This window comes from Maylandia zebra, linkage group LG7, assembly GCF_041146795.1.
Source record: "Maylandia zebra isolate NMK-2024a linkage group LG7, Mzebra_GT3a, whole genome shotgun sequence".
NCBI classification, from domain to species: Eukaryota; Metazoa; Chordata; class Actinopteri; order Cichliformes; family Cichlidae; genus Maylandia; species Maylandia zebra.
In genome coordinates this window covers 12,188,844-12,208,214 of record NC_135173.1, presented here as the reverse complement: position 1 = coordinate 12,208,214, position 19,371 = coordinate 12,188,844, and the positions used below count along the sequence as shown (strand labels likewise).

Sequence of the window (19,371 nt, the reverse complement as noted above, 5' to 3'; positions counted from 1 at the left end):
GTTAACATTTTATAGTCAAATATTAACAGTAAAATACCACATTGTTAACAGATAGAAAAATTATTACTTCCCCTTATTAGTATCCATTAGCATCTGTTGATTTTTCATAGACATGTCTTATCTCAATCAGTAATTCAAATTATGTTTTTCCCCTTTTTACACTCCAAATAATGCCTGGTGTTCAGCAACATCTTTTTGGGATGAAAAAGTAAATTCTGAGATTTTGTCCTGCAGTCACTCACTTGGTTTATTGTTGAACAACAATGTCAGATGTCAGAAAACGTTTGAATTCTGCTCACTGTAAACATGGCTACACATTGGGATGGAGAGAGCTAGTTGTGTCTTGTTGACACAGGATTATTCACCCTGTGTTTCTGACCCTTCTCTACTTGACTTGGGCTCCCCTCACTCCCACCTCCACAGATCTCAGCATTCATTAAGATTACGTATTTACTTTAAGCCTGCCGCCTCTTTGCATAATGGCAAGCAGGTTCCCTGGCCGGCACAGTGTGTTTCAAGTGCTTGGTGAGGATACGACTGAATTTTAAACACGATGTGTCTTGCTTCGAAGTTGACCTTGCACAAAAAGCCCAGTGATCTCATTCTTCGCTTCAGTTGAAAGCTGCTGATTCTCTCTGTTACAGTGTTGCTCCTGTAAGAAAGGAACTCTGTATGGCCTGCATATCACTGCAGGCCACTTCTGCATACTCCCTCCACTTTCTCTTTTCAGCAAAATGGGAGGGCAGGGAAAATGGCATAATTCATAATTCTTTGATATGGAAATCTAGGTTAATTTCGCTCTCCAAAGGGAGTAATTTACCAACAGAGAATAATGTCCAGCTAAATGCAGGAAAGGAGATCAGCCATTTTCAACTTCAGCAGGGAAAAACTTATCTGAAGTTATTATTGTACAAAGATGAAAAACACGATAAAACTATCATTTACATTTGGAGCCTGATGATCATGTATCTCGCAGTATATAGTGTTAGATGTCATGGTTCCTTGTGTCAACCACAGTCATTTCCCACAAGGCGATGGCAGTAAGAGGATACCCAGCTCCCACTAGATGTAACTTTATCTCAGACTTACTTAAGGTCAGTGAACTCACAGGTCAGCAGAGGTCACAGAGGAAACCCCTATACACTGAGTACACATGATTCTGTCCAAATGGATTACATTAAATAGTCTTGAGCTTCAGCATAGCTTTCAGCAGCTTGACTTATCTGTGAGAACACAAAGGAAATACAGCCTATGAGGCAAAACTTTGTAACATTTTTTAACTTTTTCAGAATATCCTTCCTGGCAACCTGTCCAGGGTCCACCACACCCCTATATACCTAACGCTAAGGAAATTGTATGCATGTATGGATTGAATATCCTTAATAAAAGTTATTTTTTTATGTTGGTGTTGTAAAGCTACAGTAGCCAAAGCCCCAGTAATAAGGAAAAGACTTTTATGAAGTGCTCTTCGAGCTAATATCATCATGCTGGTACCATTTCATCCAAAGCTTTATGTGACTGAAAGCATTTATTATACTGACACCAAACAGTTACTTTGATACTGTGCCTGTCAGTCAGAGGCATTGCCAAGCTGTCCAATGCGACTTGGGGTTATGAAGGTTAATACTGGCTAGTACTCAAAATTCAAATCATGACAGGATGGGTTCATTGATGAATGACTGATAGTTGACCCCATATTTCACTTGTCACTGTGTCCACTAAAGATTTCTCGGACAAGGTTTGTATGAAGAGGCTTGCAGCTTAACCCTCAGTTGTCTTCGTTTTCCCTCACTCGCCTCAGCTGATGACTCTGTTACTTATCGTGACTCACTGTCAAATCTGATTAAAACTGGATTTCCTTTACAGTGCTGCAAAACTCAGGGATTTAAGACGTATGTAAGTGTACGTCTGTGTGTTGAAAACAAAGGCACTGATTTCACAAATCCGATATTATAGACAATATAATCCCGCAGTTTTTAACACAGTAATGAAGCAAATACTGAAAATCAAGACAAGCAATTAGAGCTGGTAAAAGGTTCATTAATCTAACCAAACCTTTGTCTGTTGTTTAAATATCTTTTTTATTACATAATAGCAAAGAGGATTATGAGTAATTTTGAAGAATTGTGAATCTATTCTTCACTTGATGGCAATAAGTATCATTACTTTCCATAAGATTATCCAAGTATAAGATTGTTTAACTGTTTGGTTAATCATGACATTTATAAATTCATAGTTTTATTGGGTCCTCACAGCATGTCTAACCAGTAAATTATCAACAATGTTACACCATTTGTTTAGGCCATTCACAGTTCTAAACCAGTCTATGTTATCATCTAGTGCTACTTTTCCCCAATACTCAACTGAGTCTTAACAGTCATTGTTTTGTTTTAACAGCCAATCCATTTGGACAGAATAATGCGTACTCAGTGTATAGGAGTCTTTGCATTATTTGGTACAGCACGACTCAGCACAGAGTGCCAGACTCTCTTTGTAGGGCAGCTAAGTTCATTTTGTGTCATGAGGGTTGAGCTATAAAGACGCAATAGGCTAGTGGGGTGTTGTTGAGCCACTGTTTCCTTTTATATGCCTGAAACAATATGGTAGCCTAAATCATAAACAAAGGGGTGTGCTTTCAACTTGACATGAACATATCACCGCACAATTAGTGTACAATATTATCAATCTGACTGCTAAATGCAATAAGCTAATGAATTTTCTAATCTCTGGCAAAGTCGGTGCTACTATAACTATCCCGCATTGCTTCATTACGTGTTATTACAAATGTACAGCTCAGCAGGTTGTATATATAAACTGTATTCCCTGAGAATGTGTATTGCTCTTGTCTATCGCACAAATTTCCCCGCCGTGGGATCAATAAAGTCTTGTCTTATCTTTTCTTATAATTGTAGTGATCAAGGTTTAAAGAAAGCCACTTTGTTATACTGAGACACTAAACAGTTCTGGTTTTAAGCTAACCAATACCTTACTAAACCATCAATCACACTTCAAGGTAAATGCCTTTGCTCTGGAGCAGGTTGTGTTAAGAGAACGTAGCAAATGGAATATTTTCACAAATTCTTTTATACTGACAGTTTGATCGAATGGCAAAATATAATCTTAACTGAGGGAGTATGTTTTTTAATTGCAAACCTGTGTACACTGATACACTAGCAGTTAAGTTACCAACAAATGGTATGTCTGGTGTCTCCACCAGACATACCATTTGTTGGTACAAATTTGCATACATTCATCTGGTGATGAATGTACAGAATCTACAGAACATCCACAAAGCTTGATAAAATACTTTACTGTCAAATCTGTTTATGGTAAATGGTCTGGTATTCTACTCTACTTGAGGGCTCAAAGCACTCCATACAACATGTCTCATTCATACAAGCACTTTTTTTGGCTGCTTCTAAGTTTTCTATCTAATTTTCAAACTCTGATAAACACATCCAGGTTCAGTATCTTGCCCAAGGATACTTTTGCATACAGGTTGGAACAGCCAGGGATTTGACCACCAACCTTCCAATTGGTAGATGAAGTGGTAGAGAATGTACACTACTGGCACTGTATAACACAAAAAACTAAGTAGCCTGTTGTAGCATATTTGATAGAGATTATTTAATAAGTAGAGTTCATTTTACTTTGATTTAGATAAAAGCCGGTGTGATTTCCACAACTTTTTCATTACAGGACCATATCAGGTTCGAATGTTCTTCTTGAATATCACATTTAAACGCCACGAGTTTAAAGTTCACAAGTTTAAGCATTTCACTGAGTTTGACTGAAGAAAGCAGCACCCATTCAGTCCATGTTGTGTGGAAGATGAGTCAAATGAATGGTTTAATAGGAGTATACACAGAGTTTGAGGAAGAAGCCATAGGTTAACAGTAGAAAGTTGATAATCACTGTTTTGATGCCCAATATCTCTGACTTTAAATTTCTGGGTTTTAGGTTTTGTCAAAACAGCTAAGACACAGAAAACCCAGCTATCTAGTACACCCTTCAGATGTTGAACATACTGAAGCCTTTTACCACCTAATTGCTAAATACATATTTTCCACAGGATAGTGGACTCCAGGCACAAAATAAAAAGGACAGTCTAATTTGTGGTTAGACAAACAGCTAGAAAATGAAAAGTAATGTTGCAAACAGAAGCTGTTAATAAAACAAGCTTACCAAATCAATAACACTTGTGATATAGCAGGGTCCATTTCAGTACTGAAAGAGCACATACTAAGTGTTTCAAACTGATGTATTTTAAAACATCTGTATTTGAAACTACCAAACTTAAAGCTGGTGGTATAATGTCTTTTGTTTTGTAATGACCTATAGAGTGACACACTTTTAGGCTACAATACGCGTGTTACCTTTTTTACTGTCAAATGCCGTAAAGCCATATGGTTTTATAAGAGTAACTTCATCTGGCCACTGCTTTTCAGAAGTCTTGCCTTGGAGTGTGCTCTTTCAGAATTTCAGCTGGAGGGCACATTGGTGAAACCTTGTGGTGATGAGGGCAATATATCAGTCAGAAGCATTTTAAGTCATTGCGTTGCTGAACACAAGGAATGACTTACATTAACTGCAGTTCAACAGTCATAGAGTCAAAGGACAAAAGGTAAAAAACAGGGTATAATCTGAAAAGGTCAAGTCAATCAAGCTTAATCTGATACACAGAAAGTCCATATGTACAACTGTCATTTTTACTTCAACTCCAGGGAAGTTGAAATAAGCAATATGAGGCAGTATTTAGTTGTTTAAAGTCTTTAAAACCTTAAATTTTACTCCTTAAATGTTGTTTAGAAAATAATGTTGTGTTTTACTTTGTAATTATTTAATATCTGAAAAATATTGAGTAATACAGGCTTGATATGAAAAACTGCATTATGTATCAAGAAGTGTTTCTCACATTTGGACCAAATTTATGGCTTCTTCTTCTCCTTTTTGAAAAACTAAAATAATAATGCAACCCCAGCTAAATTACCAGCTGCATATAGAGACCAGAATCCATCACAGTGAATTTTTGTAATTTTAAGCAAAACCCTTTTCCTTTACCAGGGCCTACTGGAGCAGTCAGGATGCCCCCGTTAGGTCTCCCTCCTGCCTAGACCCAGCGTATCTGCACCGTACAGCCATTAACCACCATTACCGGGCAGGGCCATTTCATGGTCAAAGAGCATTTTAGTGTTTGCTCTCCCTGGGGCAACAAAGTCATCCAAGTGAGTTTCAGCCCTGCTTGGCTACATATGCTATGTTTTACATCTACTCTCTTTTTAAGCTTATTTTTTATTAATTTCGCCCCGTTATGCACTTTGACTCTGTGAGTGTGACTTAGAATGAACTGTGGATTTTGCAGAAAATAATAATTGTGTTGGACATACTTGCATCATCCATTAATTAATGAGACCTGACTTACAGTAGAAAAAAAAATCCTTAAATGATCTTTAAACCCCAACACCAAAGAAAGAAAACCTTCACTGTACAGTATAGCTCCGTGCTCACAGACATTATGTAATGGATGAGTGTGTTGCAGTGCTCCAAAATAACATCAACCAGCATCCATTGATCCATTATTAACTATAGTTTTATGATTATTGGCTGAAACCGCTAATTGGCTGAAACCACTAATGGGGCTCTACAGACTTACTCCTCTTTGCATCACACCATATTAAAATTGTCAGGCTCTCACTGTCAGATGAACCTTTTCAACCCTGTTCGACTTTTTATCCACTATGTATTCAGCAATGGGTGGAGTGGTGGCTCATTAGAGGGCTGTGATTGCTGAGTTAGAAAGTTACAAAGGTTACTCTCCGCAAAACGCCTGACTGAGGGCTGGCTCATTTAAAACAGTAACAAATAGTGTTTTGGACGCCAAAGCCCCATCACACCCCGTCCTTGCTGCTAATATCTCATGCAAAGCATCCAAATTAAATGACGAAATACACAGAAATTGCCCTCCTGGACACCACACAGGAAGTATTTTCACAGACTTGGTGGCAGGACACATGATCTGTCTGAGCTTTTCAAAGTAGTCACAAATAGCAAGAAGGTCCTGAGTTCAATTCCATCACCAGTATTTCTGTGTGGAGTTTGTATGTTCTCCCTGTGCTTGCATGGGTTCTCTCCAGGTACTCTGGCTTCCTCCTATAGTCCAAAGACATACAGTTAGTGGGGTGAGGTTAATTGATGATGCCCATAGGTGTGAATGTGAGTGCAAATGGTTGTCTGTCTCAGTGTGTTAGCCCTGCAACAGACTAGCGACCTGTCCTGGGTGTACCCCACCTAGGACAGCTCCCTGCAACCCTGAATTGGATAAGGAGAGGGGAATAGATGGATGGACAAAATCCAGGTTGTGATTTGGGTTTAATTTGTTAAAGTTAGAGGGACTTCATTATCATGGTTTGAATAACAACTAAATGTTTACAATTGTGGTCACGCTTTAAAATTTGCCAACTATTAGTTAGAAACAAAAGTCTTTATAATGCAGATTTTGTCTATTTTGACACCTGACTAGTGCCTTTTTGTCTATTCATAATTCCTATAAACCAGGCATGCAATTCCCTTTATGTAACTGTCCCCCAGTGCAGCTAAGTTGGTTACAGGGCTCTTTAGACCTCAGTAATTCAGCCAAAGATTTCCCACATGTAGAGCATTTTAAAACATCTAGGGATGAAAAAGAGCACCGGGGGAAGGCATGTCTCAGTTGACCTCATTCTTTACGGAGACAGTGGAGGACTCAGGAGATCTTTATTCCCATGGGCATTTGTCCAAATAACAGAAATTGGTTAGAGAGACAAATATCTTTGACTTCCACCATAGCTAAACCACAGAATGCATACAGAAGATACCTTGGAAAATTACCCTACTCTTATTGAAGTTGTGTCCTGGCAATTTTTAGCCTTATTCAATAATTTTGTAAGTTAACCTGGACTGCTAGCTCAGGTAGCTGTAGCTCAGGCAGTAGAGCAGGTCCCCTACTAATCAGAAGACTGGTAGTAAACTGTAGTTCAATTCCTAGCTGATTAAATCTGCATGACAAATATCCTTGGGCGAGACACTAACCCCACATTGTTCTCTGATGTTGTATAAAGAGGTGCTCAGACAGAATACAAAAGCTCTGTCCATTTACATCCTGTAAAACAGGCAATAAAGAAGGGACTTAGTCAATACTCTATGGGTGTACATTGTTAATTGATTGAGTTGAGTGTTGCAAAAATATTTAAGGTTGGTTTGTTCCGTAAACTGATGGGTGATGTCGTTGAGGCTACATCCATATTTCATGGCATTTACAGCATAAAGTTAAAGCAATTAACAATGAGATGATCTTAGATGATCTGTTAATCTAGTTTGGATACAGCTTGGAGAGTCATGTGATAATCCATATAGGCCCCTCCCACTAAATGTAGCCCTGTAGAAACAGAGTACCATATTTTATGTGTTTTGTTTTCATTAATGTGTGTATTACACATTTGGATATAAATTATAAGTTATTTGGTAAATTTATTTATTCTTTAAGTTCAATTTTAAAAGTTTTCAATTTCTTGGTTTACACGGCCTACCGGGGTCTGATTGGAGGGAAGGAAACTTGGCCCGCCCTCTCCTAGCATGAGGACACACGGCATGGAACACCAGAGAACTAAGAAGCAAGTTCACAAAGTGAAAACAAAGCTGTTGTATCTCTGAAAGTGTTTAAAAATAAAAGCAGAAGTGGCCGAGGCGACAGCCAACACGCTTGATAAAGTTGAACTTTTTGGTAAGTGATTATCGAGTTAGAGTTTAGCTAAGCTAATGTAGCTAACTATAGTGTTGGCATGACAGCCGATGTTACAGTTAAATACATTTTTTTTCCAGTGTGTATGACAAGTTATGTGTACTTACAGCCATATAAGAAATTTGTGAAGGAAATTTAGAGGCAAACAAAAATGTGGCTCTCATTGAAATATGGTCACAGATTGTAATGCCATGACTGTATACAATAAGGGTGTTATTGTTATGCAGGCTGGATTTTTGTCTTTGGATACCTTTTGAATCTCCCTGGAGTTGGGCCCCGGATTTCCTCCTTTGCCTAGGAGGTGGTGAACCCGACCTTCCATCTACCTGAGAAGGAATCCACCTATTCCTTCTGTTCTGTTGGAGAAGTTATCCGTTGTGGTAGGACTAACATAGATCACAAACTGTTGTTGACTAATACCATTGGGTGCAGCCACAAAGAAACAACTGCTCTAAGGTTTGACTAAATACTTTACGCTATCACATTATTATTTTTTGCATAAATCCTACTGATACCCACTTTGTAGTAGCAGTTTTTGTTTTTATTTGTTGTTTGGAATCACCATTCATTTCTACTGCGGTTTAAGGTTTACACCATATGCCACTGATGGCAATGTTTTATTTCAGCATGCAGTTAATGCCATGTTTTAAGTTATTTATTGTGCTCCGGTATTGCAAAATATAGTGAGTGTTACAATCACTGTCAAAGCCTCCAGCTATTTCCTGGTAATCACACACATTTTGGCACCTACCTCTCAAATCTAAATACTGGTCCACTATTTTGTAGCTTATCTAGACCAACTAGTGGGTCTGATTATGTTACATAAACATAAATCAAATCAAGCTGGCCATTACAGTCCGTGACAGTACAACTCATCCAACTTGCTGAATAGATCTATCCCAACTGGTGGTGGGACTATTTAAAGATATGTACTGAATGGAAATAATGAGTACAAATGCAATTAACATTCGTTCAGTAACAATACTCACCACATTCTACTGTATGTTGCGGTTATGATGAACTATATTGTAAAAGTTTTGTATAGTAAGTTATAATTTACATCCCTGGGAGTCAGAATTGTTGTGCTCTGGATAAACTTGTGTTTGCTTATTTTTAAGGCAGCAATTTATTAATACAAAATAGACCTACAAATATCTTTCTAATGAAAGCTCTCAGTGTATGTTAACTCTACCTTGACAGAACATGACTCCAAATGTTACATTTTAATCTGCTTGAGTGGAGACTCAAACATCTGTATTTCATCAGAAAAGAAGTAATCAAAGTTGACATCAAGCTGGTCCTTAAAGTTTGTTTGCAAGTGCCAGCAATCTGGCTCAACATTGGTATGAGAGTAATGAAACATTTTTATTAAGAAATTATGATATGTAGTTATCTAGAGCAGTGGAACATAGTATGCAGCTGTTGCTGGCAGACCCCACTTAAAAGTGTTATGCACGGACTGTTGCTACCATCTGGCTATTACCCGTGAATATGAGGTTATATAAAATGCAAACATTAAGGTTCAGTCATACCTCAGCAAACTACAAAACCATATTTGACACATTAAAGGCATATTCTGATTTTTGGGACACACATTGGTAGAATGGGGTCAACAAGTTTTCCAGATAATCACAGAGATAAAGCGTATGTGCAGATAAAGTCTTCTTTGCCTCGTGCTTCAAGAGAAACTTGCTGATTGACATTGGCAAAAGACAACAACAGCACCGGGCAATTCGGATGAAAGCGAGAGACACCACCTACTGTCATGTCGTACAGCAGCTCAATAGTCCACCGAGCACTGACAGTCACCACAGCTGTACATTTTACGCTACCTGAAGCCCAATAATTAGCATTGCTTTTTGAGGAAAAAAAAGCCCAAAACAAACAGAACATACACTCCAAGATTTATATAAACAACTATGCACGCACACACACACATTCAACCGCATGTGCACGTCAGGTACGCACGCTCAACACATTCAGTGGAACTCCTGCTTAACTTAATTGTTCTTTTCTGTAAATTGGAGCTATTTGTGTAGTTCGTTTTTGTATTCATTTGTGTCAGTGTTACACTTGTCAGCTTGAAGTTGACAAGAGAGCCATATTCTTGTTGTACAGTAGGAATCCAAACATGCTGGTTCTGCCTCATGCTGCTGGTGGATGACACTCAGGGAGAGATCATCTTGCTCAGTAGGCAGTTTCCTCTCAGTTGAACTAGACAGCTGTTTGTTTCTCAAAACTTGGCTATTTGACATATGTTGTATCCATGTTGTCAAAAATCACTCCACACACAAATTAGTTCCCCCAAATTGCATCTACTCTTGTAATAAGCTGTTTTTTTGGACTTTAATGACTATTTTTAACCACTAAAAGGGTATTTCTATTACTTAGATGTGTTTTATTTCAGTTAGAATTCCTTTGTACATTAAATATATTATAATATTTTAAGCTTTTAACCGGTTTAGAGTATTATATGATCTAGGGGTATTGCTGGAGGAAAAGGTTTTGTGGATTTTGTCCTAGAGGCAGACATAGCAGGACAAATCAGCAGGTCTCAGGACAAACCATCCTGTCACAAGAGATGGAGAGCCTGGCCAACTGTGTTGACTGATTGTTAGCATTAGTGGCTTTGAGTGTGATTAATATGCCTTCCTCTCACATAGCACTCTGGAAAAAGAGAGGTGTAGCTTAAAACTAAAAGTGGAGGCCACATTGCACATTTTTAAAGAAGATAATGCATAACCTGAGTGTGGCCAGCTGTATGTAGCTGGATGGATGGCTCTCAGAGTCCAGGTGCTCTTGCATTAATTCCTCCACCTTGAATCAGAGGGAGGATGTGCTGGCCTAATGAGCTTGTTGTGTGGGATGCTGTGCGTGCTGCTGAGATGCTGTTAGAACACACTGTGCTCCAGCTTAGTGAATTTGAGGCGAGCGTAATTGCTGTGTTGTGAAGGGGATCTTCTTCTTCTGCATCTGAAGCAGCCCCTTAGCACCTGCCTGTTTGCCTGGGCCTCCTGTCTGCCGCGGTCATGGCACTCCCTTCGCTTCCGCACACTGGGACTTTGGCACTCACCAGTCAATTTGGCTGTAATTTGAGAAGATTAGGTCCCCGTACAGTTAAGTCAAACATTGCATCACTGCCTCTCTGTTGTGGAGCACAAAAGTTCTTGCTGTGCTCTGCCACTGTTGACAAAAGCACGCGAACACCTGGGCATGTGCACATACAGTTTCCTCAGTGGAAAGGTATGTACTATATAAGCTGGTGTACCACTTGGCTTACGTTGCATATAGATTAATATTTTTTATTTTATTGAAAAGTAGTTTATACAGTACTGATAAAAATTATTATTACAATATAAAAAATTAAACTTCAAACTTTCACAACCACAGGCTCTGACAGAGGAGCTGTAAATTAACCTGAATGGCTCTTACAAAGCCGATTCTTCTACTCGTAGTTTCCATTACCAATAAGGGTATCTAGGGGGAAGTAAAGACATGTTCTGAAAGAGAAGAAAACTTTTACATAAAACTGCAAATCCACATAACAGACAGAAAAAAACAATCTCCTCAATTACACTGTAGCACTGTGTAGCAATGGTGCACAAATAGGGTTTGCCTTAAAGAGTTATTAGAAGAAAAAATTACCTTCAACCTCATTTTCAGCCAGACTCAAGTCAGCAATATTTGGAAAAATGTGGTTTTGGAAACATGGGCTGTGGACAGATTGAACATTTCAATTGAACCCTTGGGCTAGACTCACAAAGTATTCAAAGTATTCAGTTGCTCAGTAAAAAGTAAGGAAATATCAAATCACAATAAAACTTAAGTTGATGTTGATAAAATATAGAATAAAACCAATTTATACGTGTATATGAAGAATAACTTATTGTTTATGCATTTTTGCAGATTTTTCCCACGAATAACTAAACCTTTGAATACTGAGGCTAAAATTGCCAGTGAAGCCATGTTTACAACAAGCTTTATCAGATGCCCACATTCATGTCTGCCTGTTTCTAAGTTGTTGTTTTTTCTTTTGCAGTAAGTATGACACTGCTTAGAATACTAAAGCAAAAATATACGTCAAGTCCAGTCAGTCGCTCATTGAGTTGTAGACATGACATGATAAAATGCCACCTTCAGTTTTCCATTTTTGTACATGTGTGAAGGCCATAAGAAGGCTAAGCTATTAACCACGCTGCTCATTCAACATCTGCACGAGGTTCATCTGTGCAGCAGAGAGCCGTGGCTCAGGCACTCCCTCTGTGCCCCTATGGAAAAAGAGGCCTGCCAGAATGAGGAATGATGGCTAAGGCCCTGATTATTAGGATTAATTGTCTCTTAGTCATGCAGTGGAGCAGGAATGCCAGGGTAAAAGCAAGGTGGAAATAAAGAGGGCCAGCCAGCAGTCGTCATGTTTTCTTTACAAGCACCTTTCACATAACAGTTCCTCTCAGGTACTTCACTCTATCAACACCATTTAGACTGGTGATAAGCATGAAGTCATAATAAAATACGAAATGCTTTTGAATGGAAGTTATTCTACTTATCCTCTGTGCTGAAAAACTTGTTTTAAATAAAGCATTGCCCTGGTAATAATACTGGTGCTGTGTAGCCTATGAAAACACACCTGCCAGGTTAAAGGTTTCTTACACAATCTGCTTCGTATTCATTTTGGCCCTAGAAATCTCAAGTATTGATCTTTGACATACTCACTCTCTGTTAGCTTGTTTATAGATTTTACCAGGAAAAAAAAATAAACACATTTCATTATTTTTTTATTTTCATTTTTTGCCAAAAAAAAGTTACACAGACAGTCTGTGCCAAGCTCAAACTTCTTTCAGCATTTAAATAGTGTAGATAAAGATATTTTTAAGAAAGACTTTGGTAAAACTTTTGCGAGAACGGTCACATTATTTTCACAATACCAGACCTGACAGAGTCATAAAAGACGGATCCCTTTGTTTAGCATTCTTTTCATATTTGGCTCTTTAGCCTTACATTAAACGCCCAAATTTTTACCTGTTTTCATTTAAAACAGACAGAGCTCTGAAGTTGCTTCTCGTCCTCAAAGTGAACCAGAAAAGATTTTCGGGAAAGTTACAAATAGATGCCTTTCCACCAACAAAACATCCAAACAGCTGTCACTTCCCGGCGTATTCATTCATCATTATTAGATAATAAGTGGGGAATAGCCCCTGAAAACCCCTATTACCTTTATGTACTCTACAGAAGTGTGCCACAGATAACAGATGAGGCTGGACTTGATGTAAAATTAAATTACTTGTTTCGTATTGGGTGCAATTAATGGGCTTTAGACGCAGCGAGGCTCAGTGCGTTTAGAGATGTGTCCTATCAACTCGTCCTGGGGATTAACCTATCTACTTTGCATTGGCCCCTGACTGCATGCAAGCAATGCTAATCTGTGCACAGCTCCCTTCAATAACTTTCAAAAACTTCTGCATTAATGATGGAATATCTGTCAGCTGGATGTCATTAATTTTGTACATGATTAAGCGTGTATTTAGGACACTTGTCAAGCGGTTGTTTTGAGCTGTGGCAGGTTTGAGCGCACATATTTTTTTTCCTACAGTCTCTTAGAGCCAGAGCTCTGTTTTCATCATTTCAGATAGCAAAACAGAGACTGGTTAGTGTAATTATGAAGTCAAAAATATTAAAATATCTCTGAGTGAATCTGCATTAAATTTTCAGTGGCAATTCTCTTATTCCTTAAGATTTGCTATAATTAAGTATCACAGTTTTAACTATTACCCACTCTCTTCACAGTTTATGTTTCACCTCACAGAAATACGTCGGCTCTGCATTTTCCCACTAAGTCTGTAATTTTTTACATTTTCTTTCTTTCTTTTTTTTGCTTTTGTATAACTACATTTGTTCTGTATGTCTTATAAAGCATTGCAGGGTGACCACTTGCTCTCCTGTGGCCTTGACTGTGGCAGCACAGCACCTGAATAAAAACCATCAGAGAAATGCCTTTGATTGTAGAATACCCTTCCAAATTTTGTATAGCCTTCGGTAAAAACACGGAACAACAATTCAGATGTACAGTACAGCACAATGGAGGCACTCAACATGAACTAATCAGTGTTTAGGGAATATATAAGTCTCTTTGACTTTCATGCAGTCGAGGGAAGAAAAAAAAAAGAGTTTCCAAGTTGTTTGTCATCTAAATAAATCTTCCCTGCAGCATTTCTTCAGACTTCCAATAATAGTGACTAGTTCAAATGCCAAATTATGCTTTGCTCTGACATATTGCCCACACCATGTGATATATGTGATTGTGTATATGTTTCTGTGTGTATGTGTGTCACACGGATTGTGTCTGTAAGAGTCTGTGTGTATGTGTGCCCGCTGTTTGTATGCATTACTGTATGTGTTAGTGGAGGTGGCTGGTGGCGGTGTACCAACTAGTCACGGACCTGGAGGATTAGATTTACCATTTCAAAGATGCCTGTGTTTCTAAAGTTTACACACATACATGTACACACACACACACACACACACACTCATACAATCACCCACCCACACACTGCTTCCCCAGCTTGTCAACGTGCAACGTGGGCTGTGGAGGCTTGTGCGAACAGATGGGAGGAACCAGCATAAAATAAAGTTAAACTAGAACAGAATGACTATGCAAGTGGCGTGGCCGCCCTTTGTTTGCTAGGAAGGTGATCCTCAGCAGCTGGGGATGATGGAACGCATGATTAAAATTACCAGAGGGAATGATTAATATCTCCTTAAAGCACACACTTCCAGCATATCAATCATCTCATTACACTGGAAATGTTAATTGTGTGAGGGGAGGGTTGGGGCCCCTGAACCATGAAAAAGTAGCCCACCCCTCGACATGTTTACTTACACAACAGAACGGACCTAACAACTCCATGCGTTCTGTACCATGTTTTGAGAGTTTCCACTGTTACCACTAAAGCAGGTCCCACTCAGCAGGGGACACTGTACTCAACAGTAACTGGACTCTTCACTTCCTGACAAAAAACTTTGTTTAGGAGCAATCAGGAGGTGTATGCTGGCACAGGAGTTGTTTTAGAACTCATGTGTGATGCTAAACAATACTAAATGTGCTTTTTCCCCCCTTTTTTTAGGGGAGGGAGGTTGAAATTTGCATCAAAGTTGTACACCCCTGCGCACACTCCTAATAACATTCATGGAAATAGTTGAGTGTCATGTGTTAGTGGGATACTTTGTTATATATGTCATGAAGTGTTGGGCTTTTTAACTGAACTGAGATTAATTTCCTAATATCCCAGATTTCCTGTAAGATTTTTATATTTAAACGACACAGGCTTCAGTTTTTGGGGGGCAACATGGAAACGATGAACGAGCAAGAACAGAAAGTTTTTTGTTTTGCTTTATGTTAAGCGATAAAACATCGTGAAAAAAGAAGACTAAAGCTGTGTACATTTTGAAATAAGGAGAGGAAGAGGTCCCAGTGCCTATGGTGGCCCAGATTGCCCTTGCCTTGCCTTCCTTTCCCCTGGTTGCCAGTGTGTCCTACTCTTTGCCCTCTCTGCTCCGCTGCGTTCGCTCCCGTCCCCCCTCCCACCTTTCCCTGCGTGCCTACGCTGCCTGAGCCAGCTGCTCCCACTTCATCTTCAGCAGCGTCACCAGGCGGGGTATTAATCATGTTTTTCGAGGGGGACACTCTGCTATTTATCTCTCTGACACTTCCAGCATTCAGAGGCCCATTGCTGGGCACAGCCCATTGAGTAGTAAGATTACACATTACATCGCTCCATTGCTTCTCCCTGCCCTCTCCATTGACTAGCTGTTCAACGGTGGCATCAAGCTTGCACGATCGGACATAATTTATGCCCTACATGTATAAAAACACTATCCTGTGTCTACATTTTTACCTTCTACACTTCACTTTTACATGTACATGTGGAATGGCAATCTTCCATTGATTTCCACATATAGGAAATACAGGAGTAATATTGTAAAGGAGAGCAGTACAGTAAACTAAAATTAATGTGAAACTTATTCACAGTGAGGTTACAAATCAGAGTAAATGATTGTGATTAAGCCTGTTTTCTGTCAATTGTGCAGCATTTTACTAATATTCAAATAAGAATTCTGTGTAGGATACAACAGGGTACTTACTTTCAGTCACTGATCTGGTTTTCAAAGAGAGAGCCAGAGGAATAGTTTTATCTGTGAAATGCAATTACAAATCCTGACCCTTGGCTTTTTCACTTACACTGCGTATTGAGGCACTTCGGCAAGAACTCCAGTGTAGTTCGTGCCATAGATTCAAATCGCAATCCAATCTCCGTGCTTTTGAGTAGGCAATAAGATGCGGGAATGAATGCACCACTCTTCTGGTATTTTGTTCAGTTTCAGTTTGTTAAATGTACGAATCCTCGGGCTAAAGTAATCTATTACGTCTTCCTGTTGGAACTTTCAAAAACAACTGAATTAAAGTAGGGATGAAAAAAGGTGTCTTAGAGAAACAGGAAGCAGTTATGTTGGCTGATGGCCAGTCTAATGGGCTGATGGGAATGCTGAATGAATGAGTGATTCTCCAGGGATCCCCTCGGCTTTTGGTGGAGTTCTGAATTGAGAGTGTCAGCTAACTCCTCCTCTGTTGAAAATGGAGGGTAAAAGTGCATTGAAATCATGCCAAATAGTAAATCAAATATGTGTTCAAAAAGGAAGTGAACATTTTTAGAACAGTAGAGTTAAGTACACCCTCAACCCCCACTTCTGTCCTCCCTCTCTTCCTCTTTATCTCTCTGTCTTTCACTCACCATTTTCATGCACATATTGAAAGAATTTGTGTTGAAGTCTAGATAATAATAATAACTGTTGTTGCCGAGCGCAGCCCAATGCAAAGAGGAGGCAAAAGAGCTGAGGTTTGTGCTACTACAGCCTTTGATTTATGCATTCCTACACATAAGTTCAGAGGTCAGGCACAAGGTTTGAAATGGCTTGTTTGCCATTTCTTTAACCTGACTCAAATTCTTCCTTGTTGGGGGGGGGGGTAAAATATGATCCTAATCCTTCTGTCAGCTGAATGATATAAACTTAATTATTTCAGAGGCAGTAGAGATGTGGCCCACATTTCATAACACTAATATACTTTTAATTTAGTACATCTGACTCAAAGGCCCCGGCGTCTTCACGATCCAAAAAACTGTCAGACGATATCTATAAGCTGAAGTTATGATAACTTAGAGATAGTGGTGTGAATTTAAGGCTGCAGTCTGGTCACAACACTTTATGAAAGCTATTAATGAGATGGAAATACACTTTATGCAAAACTGAAGTGAAATCAAGTTCAGTTTTGACTTCTGCATGACTGAATAGTTTCACAGTTTTCTGACATGAAACTATTGCATTAAATATTCAATCCTATTTGAGCCTCTGTCTAGGAATCTCCATCATAAAAGAAATGTTGTGTGGTTTTGAGTTGCTGATGCAGAATACCTCTTTTGACTTAACTCATCTGGATTTAAGGTTAGCAACAAATTACCAACCACTGAGTTTAACTGAACAGATTATTGTTCTACATACATACAGATTATTTTTCTTTCACATTCTCTATAAAATCACAAAGATTTAATTTACTGGAATTTACTTGAATCCAGTATATTTGGCATATTTAAATGTAATGAAGGATAAATTGCTTTTTAATTAAAAAAACAATTATGTTGTTCTACGTGTCCTATAAATTCAGAAGTAATCACAGGAAAATATGTTGGATAATTTAATATATGTTATGCAGTTGGATATACACTCATTGACTACTTTATTATGTACACCTTGCTAGTACCTGGTTGGATCCACTTTTTACCTTGAGAATTGCAATACTGACAGGACAGCATTGACACATTGCTGTTGTGCTAAAATATTCCACTAACAACAATCAAGACCCATCAGCTCAGGCAATGTCCAATTTTATTACCAGTGTGAACTGCGGCCTCAGTTTTGTGTTCTTCTTCAGCTGTACCCGATCTGCTTCAAGGTTTGGCATGTGTACTAAAAGATGCACTTCTGTATAACTTTAAAAATAAATTTTAATGAGTGGTTATTTGGATTACTGTTGCCTCCTATTGGCTTCTGATGTCAATATGACATTTTTAAACAGAGAATTACAGCTGACTGTAACCCCCGGAGACACTTATGTAGGAAAATCCCAGTAGGGCAGCAAAAAAACTGAAAACTGTTTACATGAATGCACTGAGTTGCTTCAATGCGAAAGTGATGAAGTGGCTGGTGAGTTTATATAAAAATATTTTATTACTTCAGTTATTTAAGAGATATTTGGAGTATTTGTTATTTCTTAATTGTCTTTTTATTAAAAAAACAAAAACTATGTAGCGCGTAATGTTGGCCAGTATGTTAGTCCTTCTATACTTTATATAAATGAAGGAAACTGAAAAGTCATCCTAACTACAAGAAAAATCATACTCGCTTCCACACCCCAGATGTTTTATCACCAAGTCTTTTGGTGCTCAAAGTCCAAGCTTCTGCTGATAGGAGACAGGAAATGGCAGCAACCAAGCTTAATGGCTAATGTCTACCTACTCTGTCTGTAAGTGGTTCTCCACACAGCTACAAGGAGTGGGTGTTAACGTAGGGAAAAGAGGGGTGCTATTAGTTGAGGTGCGCTGTAGGGGGCAGAAACACTTAATAAAGCGTTGATAAATGACATCTAAAAGCTAAATATATCTAAAGATCAAGGGCAGGGGGAGTCCGATTTGCATTAGTCTTCTTGTTTCTGTGAGAGTGAGCATGTACATTCTTATGTCTTTGTCTGCTTCCGAGTGCCTGTGTGTGGTAAAGGCTCACCTGGTATTTCAGTTGTATCTGTCATGTATTAATATAAGGCGAGGGTTTTGAAATGTTAACCATCAGTCAGTGTGTCACTGGTTCTAAGACTGTTGGCTTCTGTATAGAGGATGACTCTCAGATGAAAGCCCTGGACTCTCCTCAGAAACCTTGGAAATGGAGCACAGTATATAGCTAGCACTGATAACAAGAATTTGGCTTCAAACAGAGGGAACATCAAATAACTCTGTATGTGTGTGTGTACGTGTGTGTGTGTGTGTGTGTGCGTGCGTGTGTTTGTGTGGCGTCTGCCAGACATGTGTTCTTGTCCGTGCAGGTGTGTGAGAAGGCTTGTAACGCTATATGTGCTGTACATTTCTGTGTTTTTATCCACAATTATGGTACACTTGAGTCTGTGTGTACACGTGTGTGCACATGTGAGTATCTGTGTGTGTGTGAGTGAGTGTGTGTGTCTGGTAGCAAAACCCTCCCATTTTAGCTCTAATGACACAGTATGTTGTGACTAAGGCCACAAGATTTGGACATATGTTCACCTTTCTTTTGATGAACAGAAATTGAGACTAGAAGAAAGGGGACAACATTTGGACCAGAGATCCACCAAAGGGAGTAAGATGAAAAGGGAAAGACTAGATGGCTAGTGAAACCCTGTCAAGACCAGCAGAGTGGCCCATTCATCTGCTCTAATTCAGGGCATTAGTGCCTCACAGGATCAACATTGTCAAAGCTACAAACAAGAATTGTTACAGACTTCACTGCTGTAGTTT

General features: G+C 38.9%; 1 long non-coding RNA gene across 2 annotated transcripts in view; it reads left to right on the top strand.

Annotated features, from left to right (window-relative positions):
- The first annotated feature begins 7,643 nt into the window (after positions 1 to 7,643).
- The window catches only part of LOC143419643 (uncharacterized), a 50,839-nt gene continuing 39,111 nt past the window's right edge, over positions 7,644 to 19,371 (top strand). The window contains exons 1-2 of one of the 2 annotated variants that reach the window (XR_013099657.1): positions 7,644 to 7,759; positions 8,005 to 8,157. This is a non-coding gene — a long non-coding RNA (uncharacterized LOC143419643). Of the gene's footprint in view, positions 7,760 to 8,004; positions 8,234 to 19,371 lie in introns of both variants that reach the window. The other variant, XR_013099656.1, reaches the window with a different exon arrangement.